The sequence below is a fragment of the Hibiscus syriacus genome, unplaced genomic scaffold (assembly GCF_006381635.1).
Source record: "Hibiscus syriacus cultivar Baekdansim isolate YM2019G1 unplaced genomic scaffold, ASM638163v2 tig00110607_pilon, whole genome shotgun sequence".
NCBI lineage: Eukaryota > Viridiplantae > Streptophyta > Magnoliopsida > Malvales > Malvaceae > Hibiscus > Hibiscus syriacus.
Genome location: NW_024062799.1, coordinates 1,623,930 through 1,648,864, shown reverse-complemented (window position 1 = coordinate 1,648,864; position 24,935 = coordinate 1,623,930). Strand labels below are relative to the sequence as shown.

General features: G+C 38.5%; 2 pseudogenes; one reads left to right on the top strand and one right to left on the bottom strand.

Moving 5' to 3' along the window:
- Window positions 1–10,182: 10,182 nt before the first annotated feature.
- LOC120135329 lies at window positions 10,183–17,107 on the top strand (annotated as a pseudogene).
- Window positions 17,108–18,165: 1,058 nt separating this feature from the next.
- LOC120135402 lies at window positions 18,166–19,147 on the bottom strand (annotated as a pseudogene).
- Between the last annotated feature and the right edge of the window lie 5,788 nt (window positions 19,148–24,935).

Here is a 24,935-nt window from a genome sequence, read left to right as displayed (position 1 = left end):
TATTTGCCCAAAATTTAAATGTTACAACTCTCCTTCCGCTTGTCCACATGAACCAACCCGATCTTGGTTTAATGTCCCAAAGGTCAACAAAATTGAGTCCCTGTCTAAACTCTTTCATATCCACATTGGGTCTTTTTCTTCCTCCAGATTTCTCCTCGGGGTGGTGTATTTCATTAAGGGGTCCACCTAAAACCCAAGGCAATCTCTAGTTCCCCATGATTCTATTGATGAGAGTCCAACAGGTCCTCCTCGTTGCACTCGTGCACCAACCATATAACCCAGTGAACTGGAACACCAAGTTTTTGCAGGAGACTTCGGCATCGATATGATTGTTGGAGTACCCCAGAAGGTTGGCTAGATGTCTTCCTTCCAAAGTAAGATAAGCCCCGTGCACTCCCCGATTATTTCCAAAAAACTAGTAGAGGGTCCTTCTTGGAGATAAGTCTCCTAAGCTTCTGAACTATCGCAAAGTTCCCAAGCCCTGATAGTTTCAACAAAGAGCTATTATGTGGGTCGGTGGGGCTGCTCAGCAGCCTCCACTGTTGGGTCCTCATTATCACCCTATGCCCCCGAGATTTCACTTGGATCCTCTTCTTCAGTAGATAGAGCTTTCGAATTCATGGTGGTTAGAGTATTTGTGTTCTCCTTATGGTCGTAGTGCTTGTTGCTTCTTTTCTTCCCTCCATTCTTCTCCCCACATTTTTTCTGCTGCTAGTGGAGACAAGGTTAACAATCGCATTGTTATTCAGTTGGTTAACTTAAATGCAAATGTGTGAGGCTACCCCAGGGTGATCTGATGAGACATCATCCGAATCATTCCCTCTTGACTGGCTATCTTCGTTATCCTTTAAGGTATCATTAAAGCTTCCCAGTTAAAGTCTCGACCTGCTCCTTTGATTCCTAAGAGAAGTGCTAAACGATGACCCTTTCTCCCACTTTTGATCGGCTTAATCCTGATCGAGGAAAATGTGCCCTCCCCTGTGTTTTCATACACTGTTATTTTGGGGATTAGCCTATTGAACTCTCATCTAGCTCCTATATTGAACATGAACTTCTTGTTGTGCAGTGTAGATAGGGCATTCCACGATGGGGTGACCAAGGGTGTCACACCAATGGTAGAATGTTGGAAGCCTTTCGTACTTAATGAGACATTTCATTGGGGTGCCATCGACTTTTTTCCCATCATGATGTACCAACATTGTGGTTGGGTACTATCAATTTTCACCGGTACACGGAGGAAATCTCCTATTTTTCCCTCTCCATGTCTTATGTCCACGGTTATAGCCTTCGCTAAGGCATTTACGATTTCAATGCCGAGAGTTTTGTTCATCATGCCCAGAGAACAGAGGCCTCCAACAAGAGGTGATCTCCCCAAATCGTTTTGAAAACCTTAATTAGTACATCTCTATCAGCCTGCTTACTTGTCAAACAAGAGGTGATCCCCAAATCGTTTTGAAAACCTTAATTAGTACATCTCTATCAGCCTGCTTACTTGTGATCAATTAGCCCCCCATCCACCCATCCATAATTTCTAGATCACGGTGCACCTAAACTCTCGGTGTTTGTATATTCACCTCTTCGTCTTCGGTGACATTGAGTTGTCCTACAAAGTGTGAAACTTCCTCGAACATGGTGAAACCAAAGATGAGCAGAGAACTGGTGCTTATATGCTTGAGAACGGGAGACACAATTGCTTAAGGGCTAAGAAGGGGGATCTTTTACAATACTTTGTCCGGTTAATCAAAAACCAAGGATGGGATAGACTTGGGACTTTTTTGGGAAGAAGGCTGCTCTTGTCAATCCTTTTCCGCCTTGGAAGCTGCAAAGTATCATTATAGTGTTGTCTTTTCGTCCTAGCTTCTTTTGACCGAAATTAAGAGCGAAAGAAAGAATAATTCTTTCTTTTTGATTAAAAACTTGATTGCGTTATCTATTGAAAGGATATCATAACAAAATAGAGATTTTCCCAAAAGGGATGTCACATCGAATGTTTTCGTTTGTTCTTGGGAAACTTTTTTTAGTTACCGTGACGATGAGAGGTAGTGTCGGGTGTGTACTGCTACAAACGATTGCCATTCTCCAACAGGTAATCGACTGCTAACCCATGTCCGTACCCTGAGGTGTTGTTCGAAGATCCGTAATATCCCTAGGTGCGTACGGTCTCTTGGGCAATGTGCTTTCCCTACTCCCCGAAGTGTACTCGGTCGCTAAGCTAGTTTCATATCTTTTATGATACATACTTGGAAAATCACAAAAATAGTAATTTTTCCTGTCATTTTGAGTTTGACAACTATTCACTTCCTCTTTTGAGAAACCACAATTCAGTTGACTTTGACATCCTGAGGGAGGATTTGGAGATTCATTTGTTCCTATCTTGTACCTAGAGAGGTGTGACAATTACCTTAGTTTTGTAATATGTGAGACCCCTTTTGTGATGTACTGTTTAACTCGTAACTTGAAAGTTATCCTATGTACCTTTTGTCCATTACCAAAATGGGAAACCACTTTCCTCCCAAATGGTCATGTGGAGCCCATCATCAGAGTATGGTATTCTTCTCCTTTTTTCGACCAGGGACGGATCTAACAGTTTGAATCTATGGCACTTATGGATAGTACCTTTTAAGGTCAACGAACACTTGTCACAATAAGTTAAAAATTTAATATTAATCTAAATAAGTTTACATCTAAATTAATTTGATATCATTATTTACATCAATTTAATTAGGTGAAAATTAAGTATTTTTTTCATGTTTTAATTTAAATAATTTAGATTATTTAATGCTTATTTTAATGAGTGGTTTAGATTGTTTCTTGTAACCTATAAATATCCTACTTGTATTTGAGTTTTATCATCCAACAATCAAAACATTATTATAAGCATTTAAAAGTTTTCTTAAGAGTTCTTCCCTTTTGCAATTTTATGAGATTATTCTAAAGAGAGTTTTTTTTTTCTTTTTCTCAATCAATTAGAGTTTTTACTCTATTTTGATTCAACAATTGGTATCCTAGCTACGTTTTTAAGGTCTCTTGAAATTCTGAGTATGCTTTGTGGCTGCAATTTTTAACTGATCTTCCACATCAGAAAAGATTTCTTGAGATTATTGTCAGGGTTATTACAAACCTTGTGGGGCTTCTTTGTGTTTAGAGTAATTTAGTATTCTTCACGTTTGTTACTCAAGCTTGTTCGGTGTAGTCAAAGCCTTGCCGTTAAGATGGGTGATCTTCAAGTAGTTGGAGGAATCAAGAAGCTCAACAACAAAAACTATAACACGTGGGCAACATGTATGGAGTCATACTTACAAGGTCAAGACCTTTGGGAGGTTGTCGGTGGTGGTGAAGTTACACAACCGGCGGCAGAAGATGCCAATGGCATCTTGCGAAAGTGGAAAATTAAAGGAGGCAAAGCAATGTTTGCTTTAAAGACCACAATTGAAGAGGAAATGTTGGAGCACATCCGGGATGCTAAGACACCAAAGGAAGCATGAGACACTTTTGTTATACTCTTTTTGAAGAGGAACGATACAAAATTACAACTTCTTGAGAATGAACTTCTATCAATGGCGCAACGCGACTTGGCGGTTGCTCAATACTTTCATAAAGTGAAGTCGATATGCCACGAAATTTCAGAATTAGATCCGACAGCTATTATTGGGGAAGCCAGGATAAAAAGAATAATTGTCCATGGGTTGAGACCCGAATATCGAGAGTTTGTTACCGTTGTAGAGGGATAGTCGACACAACCATCGCTTGTTGAGTTCGAAAATTTGCTTGCAGGTCAATAAGCCATGGCCAAGAAAATGGGAGGAGTCTCGTTTAAAGGTGAAGAGGAAGCGCTCTACACCAGTAAAAGCAGAGGCATTTTTCAGCGGTATATTGGCAGTGGATCTAAAAAGGATGGTGACAAAGTGAAAAATTACCAAGGAAAGGGAGGCCCCCATTCAGGAGGAGCTTCCAAGAATCGCGGTAATAGTAGAAAGTTCGATGACAAGTGTTACAATTGTGCGAAGTTAGGCCACATAGCAAAAGACTGTTGGACCAAGAAAAAACCTGTTGAAAGTAAATATTGCTACTTCCAGTTCGAATGAGAATAGTGAAGATGGTTGGGATGCTGAAGTGTTATTTGCTACGGAGGAAAAAGAATTAGCTCTCACGGTAACAACACCAGAACAGATTGACTACAAGAATGATTGGATCGTAGATTCATGCTGCTCAAATCATATGACGGGTGACAAACGGAAGTTGCAAAACCTGTCTGAGTACAATAGAGGTCGTGTGGTGGTGACAGTTGACAACTCAAGGTTACCAATAACTCACATCGGTAAGACGATAGTTACGCCTCGATATAATACTAACCATGTGCAACTTCAAGATGTTTATCATGTCCTAGGAATGAAGAAAAATTTGCTATATGTGGCTCAACTAACATCATCAGGCCATTATGTCTTATTTGGTCCCCAAGACGTGAAGGTTTATCGTGACATCAAAATCTCAGAAACACCAACAATGGAGGGACGACATTTGGAGTCAATTTACGTGATGTCAGCAGAGTCTACATATGTAGACATGATAAGGAAAAAAGAGACATCATATCAATGGCACATGCGGTTAGGTCACGTTAGCTATTCCAAGCTAAGTGTGATGGTGAAGAAGTCGATGCTTAAGGGGCTTCCTCAACTAGACGTGAGAACAGACACGGTCTGTGCGGGATGCCAGTATGGTAAAGCACACCAATTACCATATGACGAGTCAAAGTTTAAAGCAAAAGAACCATTGGAGTTGATTCACTCTGATGTGTTCGGACCAGTTAAGCAACATTCAATTAACGGTATGCAGTACATGGTAACATTCATTGATGATTTCTCCAGGTATGTGTGGGTTTTCTTTATAAAAGAAAATTCTGACACTTTCTCAAAGTTTAAAGAGTTCAAAGACTCAGCTGAAAGAGAAGTGGGAAAGAAGATATGTTGCTTGCGCACAGACAACAGAGGAGAATATAGATCAAACGAGTTCTCTCAATACCTAAGGGAATTTCGAATACATCATCAGTACACTTGTGCCAACACGTCACAACAGAATGGTGTAGTGGAAATAAAAAACTTTCATCTTGCAGAAATTTGTCGAAGTATACTACAAGCAAAGAATGTACCTGGAAGGTTTTGGGCTGAAGCAATGAGGACTGCAACCTTTGTGATCAACAGACTTCCTCAGCCAAGGTTAGGATTTGTTTCACCCTTTGAGAAACTATGGAACATAAAACCTACAGTTAGTTACTTTCGAGTATTTAGCTGTGTGTGTTTGTTCCTGATCATTTACGGAGCAAATTTGACAAGAAAGCTGTTAGATGTATCTTTGTGGGATATGCCAGTAAGAGAAAGGGGTGGAAATATTGTGATCCAATTAGTGGAAGATGCTACACGACATGAAATGTGGTATTTGATGAAGCACCTTCTTGGTAGTCCTCAGAGAATGAGGTGTTGCCAGATTCGAGAGAATTTGGAGACAAGCTATAACAAAAGATGGGGGGAGCATGCTGTTCAACTCCAAACAAGTTTAGATGAATCAGAAGATCCAAATGGCGATGATGTCGAACAAAGAGTGACTCAGAATCCTTGGCAAACTGGCTTGTATCAATAACCAAATGAAGAAGGTGGGCCTAGTGGAACAGAATAATCAATTCCACAATCTCAACTCCAAAGGTCAACAAGAATATGAAGCCAAATCCTAAATATGCTAATGCAACCATAACTAAAGAAGTAATAGAGCCTGAGACGTTCGAAGTAGCATCGCAGAGTTCTGAGTGGATGACAATTATGAAAGAAGAGATCGATGCACTTCAGCAAAATCAAACTTGGGATCTTGTGCCAAAGATAAAATATGTGAAACCCATATCTTGCAAATGGGTTTACAAGATAAAACGCCGTCCAGATGGATCAATCGATAGGTACAAGGCATGATTTGTAGCTCGTTATTTCTCTCAACAGTATAGACTAAACTATGATGAAACATTTAGTCCAGTGGCAAAAATTACAACCGTACGAGTCCTACTTGCACTTGCAGCCAACAAAGACTGGAATTTGTGGCAGATGGATGTGAAGAATGCTTTTCTTCATGGAGAGCTAGATCGAGAGATCTACATGACCCAACCAATGGGTTTTCAGAGTCAAGATCATCCTGAGTTTGTGTGTAAGCTGCAAAAAGCACTCTACAAGATTGAAACAAGCACCTAGGACGTGGTATGGTAAGATTGCTGAATTTCTAACGAAAAGTGACTATTCAGTAACACATGCAGATTCTAGCTTTTTTGTCAAAGTCAATGAAGATAAGCTAGCTATCGTGCTAGTGTACGTGGATGGCTTAATCATAACCGGTGATGATGAGGCAAAAATTCTTCAGACAAAGGAGAATTTATCAGTTCGTTTCCAGATAAAGGAACTTGGACAACTTAAGCACGTCCTTGGTCTAGAGGTTGATCGCACAAATGAAGAAATATTTCTGTGTCAACAAAAATATGCTAAAGATTTATTGAAGAGATTTGAAATGCTCGAATGCAAGTCAACTTCAACGCTAATGTAACCAAATGCCAAAATGTGTGCATGTGAAGGAAAATATTTGGAAGATGCAACAACGTATCGACAATTGGTAGGTAGTCTGATCTACTTAGATTTGACCCGACCTGACATTTCTTATACAGTTAGTGTGATAAGTCGATATATGCAAAATCCAAAGAAATCTCATTTGGAATCAGTTCGACGAATACTGAGATATGTGAAGAGTACAATTGACTATGGTCTTTTGTACAAGAAAGGTGAAGACTGCAAGTTGGTTATTGTGATGCTGATTATGTAGGAGATCATGACACCAGGAGATCAACAACTGGGTATGTGTTTAAGCTTGGCTCCGGAACAATTTCTTGGTGTAGCAAGAGACAACCAACGATATCATTGTCAACCACTGAAGCTGAGTATCGAGCAGCAGCAATGACAGCTCAGGAGAGTACATGGTTGATACAGTTGATGAATAATCTACATCAACCAGTAGATTATGCAATTCCTTTGTATTGTGACAACCAATCGGCAATTCGACTGGCGAAGAATCCTGTTTTTCATGCAAGAACTAAACATGTGGAAGTACATTACCACTTTGTTAGGGAAAAAATTTTGCAAGAAGATATTGAGATGAGGCAAATCAAGACAGATGGGCAAATTGCTGACTTGTTTACAAAAAGCTTGAGTGTTGGAAAGTTTGAACATTTCCGTCATCAACATGGCGTGATTCAAATAATGGAGGCTAACATTGAGGGGGAGTGTTGAAAATTTAATATTAGCCTAAATAAATTCACACATAAATTAATTTGATGTCATTGCTTACATCAATTTAGTTTTGATGTCATCGCTTACATCAATTTAGGTAGGTGAAAATTAAGTATTTTTCTCATGTTTTAATTTCAATGGTTTAGATTATTAGTGTTTATTTTAATGAGTGATTTAGATTGTTTCTTGTAACCTATAAATATCCTACTTGTATTTGAATTTTATCATCTAACAATCAAAGTTTAATTATAAGCATTTGAAAGTTTTCTTAAGAGTTCTTTACTTTTACAATTTTGTAAAATTATTCTAAAAATAACTTTTATTTTTTCAATCAATTAAAGTTTTTATTATATTTTAATTTAATACAATCGTGGTCGGATCTTCTATGGAGATGCTTTAAAGTTGTTGTGTCCATGGTGATACTTCCTGGGAACATTAATGATGCTTTGAAGGTAGTCTTAATTACTTCCATATTCACTGTCAGGTGTCGACCACCTCATTTCCTCAACTGTCAATCTCTTCCATAACTGCACTCCTACAAAATCTTATGATTCTTTATGTTTTTTCCATTTAACTTTCCAGTTCATTAATTCCCTTTCCTTTTCCATTTAACTTTCCAGTTCATTAATTCCCTTTCCTTTATCTGAATTTTCAGGTGAGGACTTGTGGGTTTGCCCCGCAAAGACAAACGTAAACAGATGTTAGACTAGAAGGTAACTCCTTGTTTTCCTTCATATTGAGGCATCCGTCATCCTCTAACCTAGATAGAGAGAGAAGTGTAAGACATTTTACTACCGATGGAGGGGGATATCCCCGAGACCCTGATCGGACTTAGGTAGTGACCTGGTGCATGGAAAACCATTAATGAAACCTTGACATGGACCAAGAGTTAAGGGAGAGGATTTTCTCTCACTAAACTTGTCATCTCTCTACCGCTAAACATGGGTTTTTAGATGCCCTAAATGGGGTCACAATCAGAGATTGATTACGTCCCCGAAGAAAAGCTAATGCTAGAATCCCTCGTTTCTAAACAAAGGTGAGCAGAGTCATCTCACTCGTAAGATCTATGCCTTTTTTCCCGAAAATTATAACCCAAAAAGTTTCGTCTTGTTAGATCCCATCACTTTCTTAATCTTCTCCATCACCGTACTATCTATCAAAGCTGTAGAAGAATCTTAATCCATCTTTAACCAATAGTCATTATCTTGAGTTCTTCAACAATTATCATCAATAACAATAAAACATATAGAGGACTCACCAAGTTAACAAAGAAGAGAAAATGGTTAAGATTCAACCACTGCACGTTTGTTAGAAAAAAAGAGAGTTGAAAATAGAAAATGTATAGACTTTGCTTAACTGTGCTTTAGATACAGTTTGGGGCGGCGGAGGATGTATTACCATTCTTTTTTGTTTTGAAATTCTAATCTTATTTATAGTTTTAAGTGTAAAAAATTTATATATTTATAAAAATTGTTAAAAGAATTATAATTTTCTTAGAGATTTGAAGTTTATGTTTTATTGTCAATTATTAAAAGTCTTAAACATACAATATCTTGTATCATAAAAAATCAATAAAAAAAAGTTTTTCGATCCAAATTATCTAAAAAAGTATTTTTTCATTACCTTGGGTTCATGTATTATTTTGGTATAGTCTTTAATTTGGAGAATACTGGTTTAATTTTGTAGACGGTGATACTGCTTTTTAGGGGGTATTCGATTTTGGTTTTTCCCTAAAATATGAATCGAATCACCCTTTGTCGGTTTTTGAAAATGGGAAATCGAAACTAAAATCGAATGATATAAAAATCACAATTTTTGATTTGGTTAGATTCGGTTTGGTTCGAGTCGGGTCGGTGGTTTTTGACTCTTCACTTTTCCAAACTCAACCTAAAAAAAATAAATTTAAAGCTTAAATCGAGTGTAAATATATAAATTTAATATTTATAAAAAATATTATTAGTTTTAGTATTTTATTTATATAAATTTATCGTATAATAAATTCAAAATGAATGTGTTTTGGATACTTATTTTCTTTTATTTTTTTAATTCGGTTTAATTTGGGTCAAACAGTTCCATATGGAAAAACTAAACGAACCGAATTAGATATTATTTTTAAAATTGAACTAAAACCGAACCGAACCGCAAATTAAAAAAACCTGAACCGAATAATCTAATTCAAATCAATTTTTTAATTTTCTCGATTTCGATACTAAACCCTACTGCTTTCCTTGGGAGAAAAGGTTTACTGCCTAAATATCGCATTTCTAATATCAATGATAAAGTAAATGGGAAGTTCCCAAACCCTAAGGTGCTGAGGAATTGGTATATATTTCATCTGTCAAAGACCAATACCTTAAAGGCCCAATGTGTTTTCTTTCTGTGATTTTCATTTATCCATAAGTGACCAAGTACTTGTTAAAACTTTTCCTTTTATATCCATAGCTCTTGACCTACAGCATATAATAAACTCTAGAAAAAAAAATAACACGTTTACTAAAATTATCTGTTGAACCCTAACACTTGACCTATTTACATGGTGAATGTTTGCTCAGTAATTTATTTTTATATGAAGTTTAAGCAAACGTAATGTAAATTTAAGATTTATTCTTTCTCACGAACCATTATGGTGAAGGAAACAAGTAGATTGTTAAATTGGAGCATTGTATGGAATCAAACACCATAAAAAGCCTATCCAATTGCCATGTCAACACTATCTCTATCTAGATCAACTGAATGAGTGGTTCTGTGGATGCATACGCGGAAAACAAACCATCTCCACATTCCTATCCCACAATTATCTCATCCTATACAATTAAAACCAAAAAATAGTAAAGGAACAAAAAATAACGCAGATAAATTATAGAAACCAATTAAATTACATCATTTTCCCATTTCATTGGCCTTATAATCTCTCGCGGACTTGATTATTACATCCTTTTGAGGTTGACTTGCCATGGCTTCAGCTTCTTCCAGTGCACTTTCTATCCTTCCTCATCCACCCTGGTGGATGCCAAGGCTCCTCGTCAAACAACCACCGCATCGCGTGTGTGACTCTTCCTACGCTTCCTCCCCCCGGTTCAGTCCCAGAGTCGTGCATGGAAGACCACTGCTTACTGTAAAATTCAATATCTCATTTCATAAAATATACCAACACAGCTTTATCATACATGAGAACTAATGGTATTCCAACTCTTTTTTTCAGGTCGCAAGATTGCTCGGAACGTGATGGCTATGGCCACAGGAGAGGCTCTTTCCACCCGTGAAGCTCCGGTGGAACTTGCACCAGTTGAGCTACCAGAGTTTATCAAGACATTACAAGTAACCGTAAGACTTTTGACTGACATCACATTCCTTTCAGTCTTTGTTTCTGCCTACGACACGAAGATATATTGTTTTCAGTGGGACAAAGTTGAGGACAAGTACGCGGTGAGTACAATTGCCGTATCAGGTTTGGTCGCCGTCGTAGGTTCCGCCGGATTGGTCTCGGTGAGATTCAAATGTTGCAGATAGTTTTAGTTCCTTGACTGATCATATTCTAACTTGGTGAAATTGTGACGCCAGACAGAATAGTGATTATCCTGTAGGCTAGCTCCGACAGACGATTCACAAGAGAAAATTCGCCCAAAAACCAGAGAAAAGTCTCTAGGGTTTAATAAATATTATAAATCAAAACTATCAAAAAGTCCACAAGCCGGACAGTTATAGCAAAAAAAATCATCTTTATTCGAATTTTGCCAAAAATAGCAAAATCCCGAAAATCACTCTAAATTGAAATTCGAAATAAAATAAGCAATCTCCCAAAAATCCGGCCTAAATCGGATTTAAATTGACTTCCTAATTAACAATCGAAATATTACCATAAATAGTAAAAATAACTAAATCTAGTGATTCGGAGGGGAAAACGGCAGAATTTGAGGTTGAAAAAAAGGCCACATGGAGCGTAGCTCATGTGGAGAGCGTGCGCGTCGAAAAGAGCTTTCCGGATTGGGTCTTATGCGCGATTCTGACACCTGTAGCCAAAGTTATGGCCAAAAGACTGAAACATACTCAAAACGACCCCAATGAGGAACATGTCACAATCAATTCCCGCCTTTGCGCTGATTTGCCAACTCATGGTATCTCAGCGCCATCAACGTGCAATCTGACAGCTCAGCATCATCTGTCTCGGATCCCCTGCATCAGTCACCCCGGTTGGAAAGAATCGTCCTCGAGTTCAGAGTAGTGTCATCAGGATCCACAAAACAATGACTCAGGTGCTTCACATTAAAGACATCAGAAGTCTTCAAGTGACTGGGAAGTCGCAACCTGTAAGCATTATCATTGATCTTCTGCACGACCTCACAAGGTCCAATCTTCCGATCCTTAAGCTATATACTCACCAACAGGAAAACGATCACGAGTTAATACAGCCCAAACATCACCAACATCAAGTACCTGACGACGATGATTGTCAACCCGAGTCTTGTACTTGGTATTGCTCTCATGAATGGTCTGTTTCACCTGCTCATGGATACCCCGAAGATACTTTGCCATCTCATCTGCTTTAGCTGAAACGTCCTATACGTGGATAGGGGCTAAGTCCAACACCCCGGATGGGTTCTGACCATAGACAATCTCAAATGGGCTTAAACCTGTGGTTCTGTTTTTTGATCTGTTGTAGGCAAATTCTGCTGAGGCAATGCCAAATCCCACTGCTTCGGCTTCGTTCCTGCCAAACACCTTAAAAGGTTTCCCCCATCTCATCTGCTTTAGGACTGAAACGTCCTATACGTGGAAGGGGCTAAGTCCAACACCCCGGATGGGTTCTGACCATAGACAATCTCAATGGGCTTAAACCTGTGGTTCGTGTTTTTTGATCTGTTGTAGGCAAATTCTGCCTGAGGCAATGCCAAATCCCACTGCTTCGGCTTCGTTCCTGCCAACACCTTAAAAGGTTTCCCAAATTTCAGTTCACCACCTCAGTCTGGCCATCCGTCTGGGGGTGGTAGGCGCTACTGAAATTCAACTGCGTTCCCAGTTTCCCCACAGCTCTTCCAAAAATGACTGATGAACTTAGTATCACGATCTGAAGTGATGGATCGAGGAACACCATGTAAACGCACAATCTCCTTGAAATAGATGGGCATCCGGTCAGCATCCATAGTCTTTCTGCAGGCACAAATGAGCCATCTTGGAAAACCTGTCAACCACAACAAAGATAGAATCAGAGGCCCTTTGGTGCGGGTAAGCCTAGTACAAAATCCATGCTGACATCGAACCAAGGAGCTCAGGAACGGTAAGGGAGTGTACAATCCCGCATTGGTGAGAACTCCCTTAGACCGCTGACACATAACACGGTCCACATAATGGGCCACATCACTAGTCAACTTGGGCCAATAAAATTCAGAAGAGATAAGGGCCAATGTCTTATCTCGGCCAAAGTGTCCCTCATTATGGAGTTCACTTATAATTTGCTGCTCAATGAACAATCTGGAATGCACAATTGTAATCCACGAAACAGATACCCATTATGCAAAACAAAATCATGACGTGACCCTCAGTTACCTCCTGAATATCCTTCCAAAGGAAGGATCAGCTGCATACATATCTGTGAACGTCTCAATCCTGCAACTTTAGTACTCATGGTGGTGAGAAGTAAGGTACGACGCTCAGGGCATCTGCGACGCGGTTCAAACTCCCTGCTTGGTGCCTCAGCGTAAAAGTGATTCTTGGCAAGTATGCTACCCACTTGGCATGACGTCTACTCAGCTTGTGTTGGCCATTGATGTACTTCAAGGCCTCATGATCGGTAAACAGAATAAACTCCTTCTGTACTAGGTAGTGACGCCAATGCTTCAGGGACTGAACTATGGCATAACCCCAGATCATAAGTGAAATATTTTCTTTGATCCCGATAGCTTCTCACTGAAAAAAGCACCGGACGCCTGCCTGACTCAGAACACCACCAATGCCAACGCCAGATGCATCACAATTTACCTCGAACACTTTGTCAAAATCTGGAAGTGCCAAAACTGGAGCCTCGTCATCTTCTCTTGACCAGTTGAAAACTGGCCTCTGCATCCTCAGACCACTGGAAATCACGCCCCTTGAGGCACTCTGTGATAGGGGCGATCAGAGTACTGAAATTTCTAATGAATCGACGGTAAAAAGACGCCAAGCCATGGAAACTTCGGATGTCATGTAAGGTTCTTGGTCTGGCCACTCTAAGACTGATCTATCTTTGACTGATCTGCATGAACACCATCAGTAACAACAAAACCAAGAAAGTCACAGAAGTAGTGAAGAAAGAACACTTCTTTTGATTGACAAACAAGCACTCCGTTTTCAGCATCTCAAAAACAGCACGGAGGTGATCGAAGTGTGAAGTCCATGTCGGACTATAAACGAGGATATCATCGAAGTAAAACTACAACAAATTTCCCCATAAAAGGCCGCAAGACCTGATGCATAAATCTCATGAATGTACTGGGCGCATGGATAACCCAAAGCATGACCATCCACTCATACAACCCTTGTGGCGTTTTAAACGCCGTCTTCCATCATCTCCAGGCCTTATTCTTTTTGGTAACCGCTCTTAGGTCAATTTTTGAGTCCAGCTAGCCATGATCCCATCATCTAGACGGGAATGGAAACCGGTACTTTCACTGTAATTCTGTTGATCGCTCGGCTGTCAACACACATACGCCAAGAACCATCTTTTTTGGCACTAACAGAGCAGGGATTGCACATGGGCTCATACTCTATCGGATATAGCCCCTCTCCAACACTCTTCCACCTGTCGCTGCACTCTTCGCCTCCTTGGGACTGAGGCGATATGCTGGTCGATTTGGCAAACTTGACCCAGGAACAAGGTCAATTTGATGCTGAATATCCCATAGGTGGTAGTCCAGGAGGAAGATCCTCTGGCATCAAGTTAGAGAATTCTGCTAGCAACCGCTGCACCTCTACTGGTAATCTGTATCCGTCTACTGCATTGTTCTCGCAAGGTAGCAAGGCATAGACACGTCGCCATGCTCAATCTCATCTAAAACCTGGACATAGAAAGCAGATTAGTATTATGGGTTACTGGGGTAGGAGTAAGTCCTTCCGCCGGGGTGCCAACACAATTTTTCCCTTGATGCTAAGGGAATATGTATTCTTCCGTCCATCATGAATGACACTGCGATCATACTGCCAAGGTCGACCCAACAATATATGACAACATCCATAGACACAACATCACACCAGGCATTATCAAAATATTTTCTACCAATTGAAAAAGACACGAGGCATCGCCTATCAACTGTTACCTCACCGTCTTTATTTAGCCATGAATCTTGTATGGCTTAGGATGACGTCCGTCTTCAACTGCAATTTCTGGACAACCTCCTCGGACAACATTCTCACAACTGCCGCGTCAATGATCATTTTGCAGACTTTATCTGCAACTGTGCAAGTCGTGTGGAAATATTGGTTCTCAACCAATCGTCCCCTGAATCGCCCTTGGGGGTAAGTAGACTCTTGCGAACGACCAGAGTCTCATGACCATCTCCATACAGCACATCATCAGTCTCATCATCGTCATACACGGGTTCGCCAATCTCCTCAGTCTCGTCTTCCACGTTTTTCCTCAACACAAATTTTTTGCCCTTTTGACTAGCAGGCTTCCTGCAATCAGTCGCCCTATGCCCTTGTTCACCACAACGAAAATCTAATAGTATGGTTAGAAATTACCCTGCGGTGGCTGCTGAGCAGGACGGGACTCTGAGGGCGAACTGGTCGACTGTTGTGATCGCTCCTGATCACTGGTCTCCTGTTTTGCTATTTTTCAACAAGTGCACGCTGGTATGCTTCTGAACACTCCACAATGAATGAAGGCTGAGGACATCTTGCAAGGGCTGGCGTAAACCCCCCAAATATCGCGCCACCATCTGCTCCTTCGTCTCAGATAAATCGTTCCGGCGACCAATTGGTAAAACTCCTCCGTGTAATCATCGACTGATCGCGCGCCCTGCCTCAACGCATGAAGTCGCTGAAATAAGGTTTGCGTATAGCCGAAGGGAAGGAAGTGGCCCTTAATCTTCTTTTTCATCTTCTCCCAATCAGTGATCTTGGCTTTGCCTTGTCTTTCTCGTGAACGTCGTAACTGTTCCCACCACGCAGATGCTTTTCCCTTGAGTTTGATGGCGATCAGTTTCACTTTCACACGATCGGGGACTTCCTTATATTCAAAAATACGCTCCACTTCATTAATCCAATCCACGAATCCCTTGGCCTGTATGTACCAGAAAACTCAGGGAGATCGACCCGAAAACCGAGGTCTCCATGACGCTCCTCCCGACCACGTGCTCCCGGATCCTGCGTCCCGGAATCCTGCGCGATTGTGATATGGGTTTTCGAAAGTGGAATTGGTATCGTGATCAGAGGCCTCACGATCCTCTAAATCCTGCGCCGCCAGGCGCTGGGTTAATTCTGCGACTTGCCTCTGCAAATCCGCAATCATCACATCCTGAACGCTGCGATCACGGCGTTGGGCTTCCTCATTCGGAACCTGCTCACGACGACCACGACCACGACCTCTAGCCATTGAAACTGGTGAAATTTCCCAAGAAGATGTTGAAGCTCTGACACCAACTGAAGCCAGACAGAATAGTGATTATCCTGTAGGCTAGCTCCGACAGACGATTCACAAGAGAAAATTCGCCCAAAAACCAGAGAAAAAGTCTCTAGGGTTTAATAAAATATTATAAAATCAAAACTATCAAAAAGCAGTCCACAAGCCGGACTGTTATAGCAAAAAAAATCGTCTTTATTCGAATTTTGCCAAAAATAGCAAAATCCCGAAAATCACTCTAAATTGAAATTCGAAATAAAAATAAGCAATCTCCCAAAAATCCGGCCTAAATCGGATTTAAATTGACTTCCTAATTAACAATCGAAATATTACCATAAATAGTAAAAAATAACTAAATCTAGTGATTCGGAGGGGAAAACGGCAGAATTTGAGGTTGAAAAAAAGGCCACATAGAGCGTAGCTCATGTGGAGAGCGTGCGCGTCGAAAAGAGATTTCCGGATTGGGGTCTTATGTGCGATTCTGACACTTGTAGCCAAAGTTATGGCCAAAAGACTGAAACATACTCAAAACGACCCCAATGAGGAACATGTCACAATCAATTCCCGCCTTTGCGCTGATCTGCCAACTCATGGTATCTCAGCGCCATCAACGTGCAATCTGACAGCTCAGCATCATCTGTCTCGGATCCCCCTGCATCAAATTGGAACAGGCAATTGATAGGCTTCCTTTGATTCCCGGATTTCTTGAGGCCGTGGGAATTGGCTACAGTGGGGTAAGCTTAATTCAATCATCAAAGCTTTTACAATTTTCAAAAGGACTTCATTTTTCTTAGGCATTTCTCTTCTCTTCTTGCAGTACTTTGCATACAAGCACCTTCTTTTCAAGCCAGACAGGTAAGCCTGATTTAATCCCTTTTTAGCAGAATCCTTCTAAAATAGTAGTGATGATCACCCTCAAAATTCAGGGACGCCATGCTAAAGAAAGTAAAGGAGACATACAAGGAAATACTTGGAATTAGCTAGAGCAAAAATAGTCAGTGGCTAAGTAAAGGATGCTGATGACATGAAAATCTGAAGCCCCATATTTGCAGCATCAACTTGTGCCCTTTGCTTATATACTTCACTTTGTCAGCACAAATTTCTAACAAAAGTAAACCAATGTAATGTGATCTTGTCGCGGGCAAATTGAGATACATTTATATTTTGTATTTCCCCCGTGTAGAACACATCTTATGAAAGTAAAAGTAATCTCAATTATTCCGCTCTCATCGTTATATAATCTCAATAACTTTTAGCAAAACCAAAATCCGAGTGGCCTGTGAATTAAAACTTTATTTCTGGATCCTCGCATCTCATAACATACATGGTGCTGATGGACAAAAGCAAACATGAATGGTACCTAAAACATAAGGACCAAGGTACTTAATTTTTGAACATGTAAACTTTTCGAAGTATTCACTGTATGTGAAGTTTCTGTATATGGGAGGATGTGGAACGGGGTCGATCAGTGGCGGAGCTCGACGTATCATGGCGTCGGGTGTCGGGCAATATAGAGATCCTCTCCTCTTTTTGCAATTCACCACTGCCCGGTGAAGCACGCTCTTGTACCGATCATTGCTCAATACCTGGTCACCAACATAAAAAATTACAGTTCGTTTATGATATATTTATGGGTTAATTTGACGAAAATTACTAAACTACTGCTCAAATTTTAAATTGATCTCTAAACTTGAAAACATTCTAATTGAGTCCTCAAAGTATCAATTATGTATTGATTAGGTGGACTCACAATATTAATGTCATGTCAATCAAGTTCTTTTCATTGATCCAGTCATAAATTAGAAATTAAATGTCAATTAAAATATAAATCAAAGCATATTTAAAAACAGATGCACTAAATATGACACATGTCTAATTATTAAATGGACAACTTAGATTTCATGTGTAAAAAAGAATCAGTATCTCTAAAATTTAGGTGGATTATTTTCTTCTTAACACATCATATAAAAGTTGTTTATGCAATTAAATACAATATATTTATAATTTGATTCATTATTTTAATATACTTTACATTATATTTGAATTAGTATTTAACACATATGCTAATGACAAAATTATAAAAGGATTAAATTAATATAATATTGATGTTCTGAGACTCAATTGGAAGAATTTGGAAGACCTTGTTCAATTTCATATATATATTTTGTCTGTTAATATATTTTATTATATATATATATATATATATTAATTTTATATTTTGTTAATATATTTTGTACATATATGGTACTATGTATTATTTCTCTAACCTGTATCGACAATGAAGGTGTAAGGAATAGGTTTGACAGCCATCCACTTTCCATCTTTAAGCACCTGCAGACCAGGCACGTCATCTTGAAGGAGAATGGTAATGGCATTAGGATCGGCATGACCGGGTACCCCATAAGTCAGCTCCGGCTCGGGACACCGTGGATAGTAGTTGATCGCCATGTACTGCGTATGCTTTCCGAGTGCCGAATTAATGTAATCATTTTCCAGCTCTAAGCTTTCCGATATTGCTTCCAGCAGTCTCAGTGCCAGCCACCTAGTGTTCTTGCAGTACTCGGAAGTGTCTTCTCTATGGAAAATAGAAGCAAAGAAATGAGAATGATTTTAAATGATATTAAATTTATGAAGCCTCTTAATGATTTACGTGAAAGATGGAGGGTTGGTTGGCCAATCATGAACATTGTCCTTCAAAGGGTAGCAATGGAGTCTTAAGTAATCGCTTCAGCTCGACACGTTCTCGGTTCGCACGTTGAAACTCGTGGAAAGTCTCGTCGTCATCATCGGATCATCGGAGTAGTTCTTCAATCGCTCGCTCTCCGGTAAATGGAAGAACTCTTTCGAGACTTGCATCATCTTATCGATCACCTCATTTGAAACGCCGTGGTTTTTAACCTTCACCACAGATAAACTAGCGTTACAGCCGAAGCCGAACATGTTTTATGGTGCAGGGAAGTAAACTTGGAGTGCAGAAATTGGTTCATACCAGAAAGAAACCATAATTTTATCAGGCTTGGCCAATGGCTTTGACGACAGTGGAGCGGTTGGGGTCAGCAAGGTGTTGGAGATCAACGACGGGGATGGAATGATCGGAGATAACTTCGAGGAGGTTTGGACGGTCTGATTCTGGTCGGATGAAATTTGGTGGAACGGAGCTCACGGTGGATACAAGGTCGGTTAATAGTTGCTTCATTGCTTCGGCCATTGGAGGATTACTTGAAGATAAAATTCTTGTGGGATTTTATTGAATGTTGATGGTAATAAAACAAATTTATAGAGATCCCTTAGGCTTAGAAATCATGATATTGCAGACTTAAATTTTGTCTTCGTTTTTACCATATGAAGAATAACACGTTACTAAACGAGAATAACATGATATTGTACTTTCAATATTGCCCTTTTTATATAATATCTCAATTATTTATAATTTTTTAAATCTTGAATAAGAACCAATTTCACTTACTGATAAGGTAATATCTGTTGGGATCAGTGGATCGCTCGTGACTCGACAAATTTCACTTGGTAATCCTATAGGTAAGTCTCTTGCTCTCTTATTTTAAGTTTGTCTTAACAGTGATTAAAATATACTGTTTTTTTATGAACAAGTGTGTAAAGTATTATTTATTTATTTAGTACAGTGTCTAATGTTATAAACGTTATCATTTTAGATGTTCGAACCGTCGACGTTAATTTCTCTCATTAAGTAACACATGTCACAATCTGGTAATTTTGAAATTTATTTTTTTTTAAAAATATTATTATATTTATAAAAACACTAATCTCTCTTAAATTATACAAAACATCCAAAATTCCTAAAATCCTCAAATCCTAACATGAACTCCCGCTGCAGCCCTTTCCGGCCACAACCATTGCCGCCTGTAGTCCTGTCATCCTCCTAGTCATACACCACCACAGTTTCCACCGATTGGTCGTCGAAATCGCATGGGATCGTAATTTTCATCATAGGGTTTACGGGGTATAAAACGTTGATTCGCCGTTAATCGGTCACGATTTCATAGGGGTTTTGGTCACCATAGGAGGTGAGGTCGGGAGAAACTTCGTTGATGGCAAAGGACTACAGCCGACGTGGTTTAGAAAGTTGAAATGGAGATTTTCAAAGTTTTGGGTTATTTAAAAATGTTTATGTTTTTTTTAAATATATATAATTTTATTTTTTTAAATATATTTTTTAAATTATCAAATTGTGACACGTGTCGCTAACGAAGAAATTAACATCGTTGAAGGTTCAACACCTAAAATGATAACGTTTGCAACGTTAAGCACTAGGATTAGTAAAAAAAAACTTTAGACACCTATTTCACAATATAATTTGGACACTTAATTTTTTTACCCCTCCATATTTTTACTTCAAAAAAATACATCAAATAGGAATTAAATAAGTAGAAAATCCGTTTGTAAAAGTTTTTCATTAGATTTATTTGTAAATGCTAAGTAAAATACACATTTAATAACAAAATTATAAAGTAAATATTATAATTTTTAAAATGGATTGAACTGAAAATTGAAACCTTTGACTAATTTCTCACTTTCATGCTTTATAATAGCTTAACAAACAATAGTCAAGGTATCGAACTGTTCCAGTTTTTATTTTCAAAACACGTTAGTCATTCATGAATATTTAGTTTGGTGGCAAAGAAACCTTTTTTCAAAATCTGATTCAAGAAATGAGAATTTTTTGGGTGCATCGATCCGTTATTCAACGACACAAATTTCTAGCAATGGCTTAGAAGAGAAGTACTTGACAAATAATCTGAATTTCATGCCATTGAAAACTTTTCAACGTTGACCATATAGATTTAGTCAAAACACAAAATGTCCAAATTAGAACAATAGTCTTCATGTGTACGAGTACTACGAGTTCCGTATTACAGTTCACCTAAAATTCTTGTGGTGCTCATCAGTAGTGCAAATACTTGTGCTCAAGTCTAAAATGTTGAGCGGTTTCCTTTCACAGTTCACTAAACACTTTGAGATAATGCATGCATCGATCATTGGTAAAAAAGCCTATTTACTTTGTATTTTGGTTCCTTTTTCAATCGCGAAGTGTGAACCGAGAGAAACACAAAGGTAAAAGCCAAAAGCCGATATGTATTGGAATGTAAAGAGAGATATAACGGCTGTGACATCTTTGATATCATGCAACGCACACAATTGTCGAAAAAAACGAAGTGCTTTTGACTACTTATAAGCGTGAAAGAATCGTGATTCGACTGCCTCTAATAAGTACTTAAAAAGAATGAATGTGGTTTTGCATCAGAGCTTGCGTTTTAGGAGTTACGAAAGGGTTCCCCCAAATGATGAGTAATCGAGCCCTCGTCATCAGCAGCACGCGTCAGCAACCGATGAGGCGGCGATTGAGTCGTGGTACTCAAGTGTTTAGTACTCCATTTTATCGCTCTCTACCGACCACTTTTGCATATTGGGTTGGTAATTTTCGACTTTGGAAACTGATAAACTCTACTAATTAATCAACCATCAATATTATATGGCCGGATGCGGCCAGGTATATTGCTTATCTATATAAAACTTACCTAAACTTTCAAATTATTATGGATCATAAAATTCAATCCTATCTTAAAACCGTTAGTTGAGATTAAAATGTTCTATCCCAACAACAATAGAACGAAATGGTGAGGGTAGTTTCTTTTTGGTATAATGCAAATAAATACCCCTAACGTTTGATAGTATTGTCAAATTTATCTGTATTGTTTTTTAACATTTGACCCTCAAACGTTTCATTATGGGTTAAAAAGAACCTTCGTTGGATGAAAACTGTTAGTCAACTAACGGTCAATGCATGGTGGTGACCAAGCAAGAATACGCGGACCCAGATGCTGATGTGGTGTGTCCAGGTCATGATAGATGATGAATTGGCACTACTACGTCAGATTTTTAAATAAAAAATAAAATATTATTCTTAATATTTATATATTTTTGTCCAATATGATGATGACACGTGTCAACACCATATTAGTTTAAATATTTAAACCAAACAAAAAAAGATTTAATGAGGAATTGAACCTGAGCCAAGTACTTAAAATCCCATCATCTAACCACCAAGCCAAATCTTTCATTTGTTTATCTTTTGCATTACAAAATATTTAACATATACGTTATGTCTCTCAAACATTTTATCAAACTCCTTCTTCATCCCCTCTTGTTCAACGTAGATCATCCTCTCTGTGCAACAACGGCATCGTAGATCTTCAACTCCACAACATAGGTCCTCACCTCCTGTTCAACATAAATCAGTTGCTTCTGTCCGTAGGCGGATAACTTTTTCCCATTATAAAATTGTTACCGCAACACCAGCAACATTTGGTTTTGTCAGGCGGGAGAGAGGATTTGGATGCTTTGGCTATGTTGGAAGATAGTGTAAAGAAGCTAAAAAGTCCTAAAGCATCACATGGGCTAACTTTAAGCAAGTCCCGGATTGAGTGTGTGGTTGGTTTTCTAGCTGATTGGATTTATGAGTGTTATGGGTCGGTTTCATTTTCGAGTCTCGAACATCCAAAGTTCAGAACTTTTCTTAATCAGGTTGGCTTGCCACCGATTTCAACGAGGGAGCTTATTGGGAGTAGATTGGATGTTAAGTACGAGGAAGTCAAAGTTGAATCCGAGGCAAGGATTCGAGATGACATTTTCGAGATGACATGTTCTTTCAGGTCGCAGCTGATGGGTGGAAAGTTAAGAGCTTTCCCAGTGGAGAAAAGAGGTTGGTGAATTTGACCGTGAATTTGCCTAATGGGACTACTTTGTATAGAAAAGCAGTTTTTCTCACTGATTCAGTTCCTTCTCCATATGCAGAGGAGGTGTTGTGGGTAGGGGTGTAAACGAGCCGAGTTAAGCTCGAGCTCAAGTATTGCTGAGCTCAACTCGACTCGAAAACTCGCGAGCTTAAAATTTTCAAGCTCGACTTGAATTCGAAATCCTGAACTGAAGCTCGTGAGCAGCTCGAAATGAAAAAAAATTCTTAAACTTAACTCGATTGAAGCCTTTAACTCAAACTTGAACCTGAACCTTAAATACATGAAAATGTTATTGCTTTTAAAAAAAACAATACATGAATGTTAATATTATTAATAATTTATTTTTTTTTAAAAAAATCTTAATATATTCTATTTTCGAGCTGTTCAAGAGCTTTTCGAGTCGAATATCAAGTAACTTATTTCGGCTTGTTAAGAACTCGAGTCGAGTTCATTCGATCCGAGAATTTATCGAGCCTTGATCAAGTCGATCTCAAGTAGCTCGCGATCTGTCTCGTCTCATTTACGGCCCTAGTTGTGGGGACAATAACAGGAATTTGTGGGAATGTTGTTCAGCAATGTACAGGTGTTGTTGCTGACAAGTTCAAGGCTAAATCATTGAGGAATTTGGAGAATCAACATCATTGGATGGTTAATCTTTCATGCCATTTTTAGGGTTTTAATAGTTTGATTAAGGACTTCAGCAAGGAGTTTCCTTTGTTTAAGGCAGTGACCGAGAATGCGTTGAAACTCGCAAATTTCATAAACAACACGATTCATATTCGGAGTTTAAGAAGGTGGTTGATAAAATATGTGACATAACGTATATGTTAAATATTTTGTAATGCAAAAGATAAACAATGAAAGATTTTGCTTGGGGGTTAGGTGATGAGATTTCAAGTATTTGGCCTAGGTTCAATTTCCCACAAAAGTATGTTTTGTTTGGTTTAAATTTAAACCAATATGGTGTTGACATGTGTCATTATCTTATTGGACAAAAATATTAAATAAAAATATATAAATATCAAGAATAATATTTTAATTTTTATTTAAAAATATGATGTGGCACTGCCACGTCATCATCTATCATTACCTGGACACACAACATCAAACATCTGGGTCTGCGTGTCTTATTTGGTCAGCATCGTGGTTGATCGTTAGTTGACTAACAATTTCTATCTAACAACGAAGGTTTTTTTTACTCAATGAAATCTTTGGGAGTCAAATGTTCTTAAAAAAACAATACAGACATGTAATATCCCAAACTACGGGTTAGTGACTTTATTGTAAAGTTTTAGATTTGTTGATTTAAATAGGAATATTTCAGTTGGATTAAGTGGTCAATATGAAAGAATTAAAAGGATAGTATGGTAATTTAGCTTAAAAGATATTGTCATCTCTCTATTTAGAGAGATACACGTGGAAGAGGAGATAATTCTCCAGAGTTATCTTCCCCTCTTTGTTCTTCATACGTGAGGCTTGAAGCATGAGGTGAGTTTTCTATTTTTGGTTATTTGTTAAATTAAAAGTTAGTTTTGATCATTAGAAGATAACTAAGCTTAAGGAAAGCTTAAGTTATCTTATAATCAAAGATGAAGAAGTTATAAGAAATTAAAGAAAACGGTTTTTATATGAAATTATGGAAAAGAGTTGATAAGTTGAATTTGAAGTTAATTTGACTTGTCATCATGCTAATTAAGGAATATGAAGTGTTAGAATTGTATTTAGAACATATTGAAATTTGAGTTGATTCTTGATTTACATATGAGGGATAGGATTTGAGGTTATTGATGGTTTCATGGATATAAATTGGTTTTAAGTAATGGTGGTTGGTTTAATGACATGGTAGGGTTTAAAATAGAAGAATTGAATGAAGAATTGGTGATTTTCGGGCTTAAAATACAATTTATGGGTAGAGGGAACCGATACCCTATGAATGGGTATCGATTCCCCCCTCTTGAACAAAAAATTCCAGTATGTTCAGGGGGTATCAATTCCCCCCTAAATGAAAAATGGAATTTGGTTCTTTAATTTGGTTTAAGTTGTTAACATCAAGTTTAAGGTTTAGGCTTATGATAGTTGTTTTGAAATGTTATATTTATGTAGATATTGAGTCTAAACAAGTTCCGAAATAATCAAAGGATTAAGATAAAAAATCAAAGCAAATAAGGCTAAGGTGAGTGCAATTTTAATTGTACTTATATTATTGAACGAACATTGGCTTGCGATGAGCTAGTTATGGAGTTACTATGGTATGAAGTG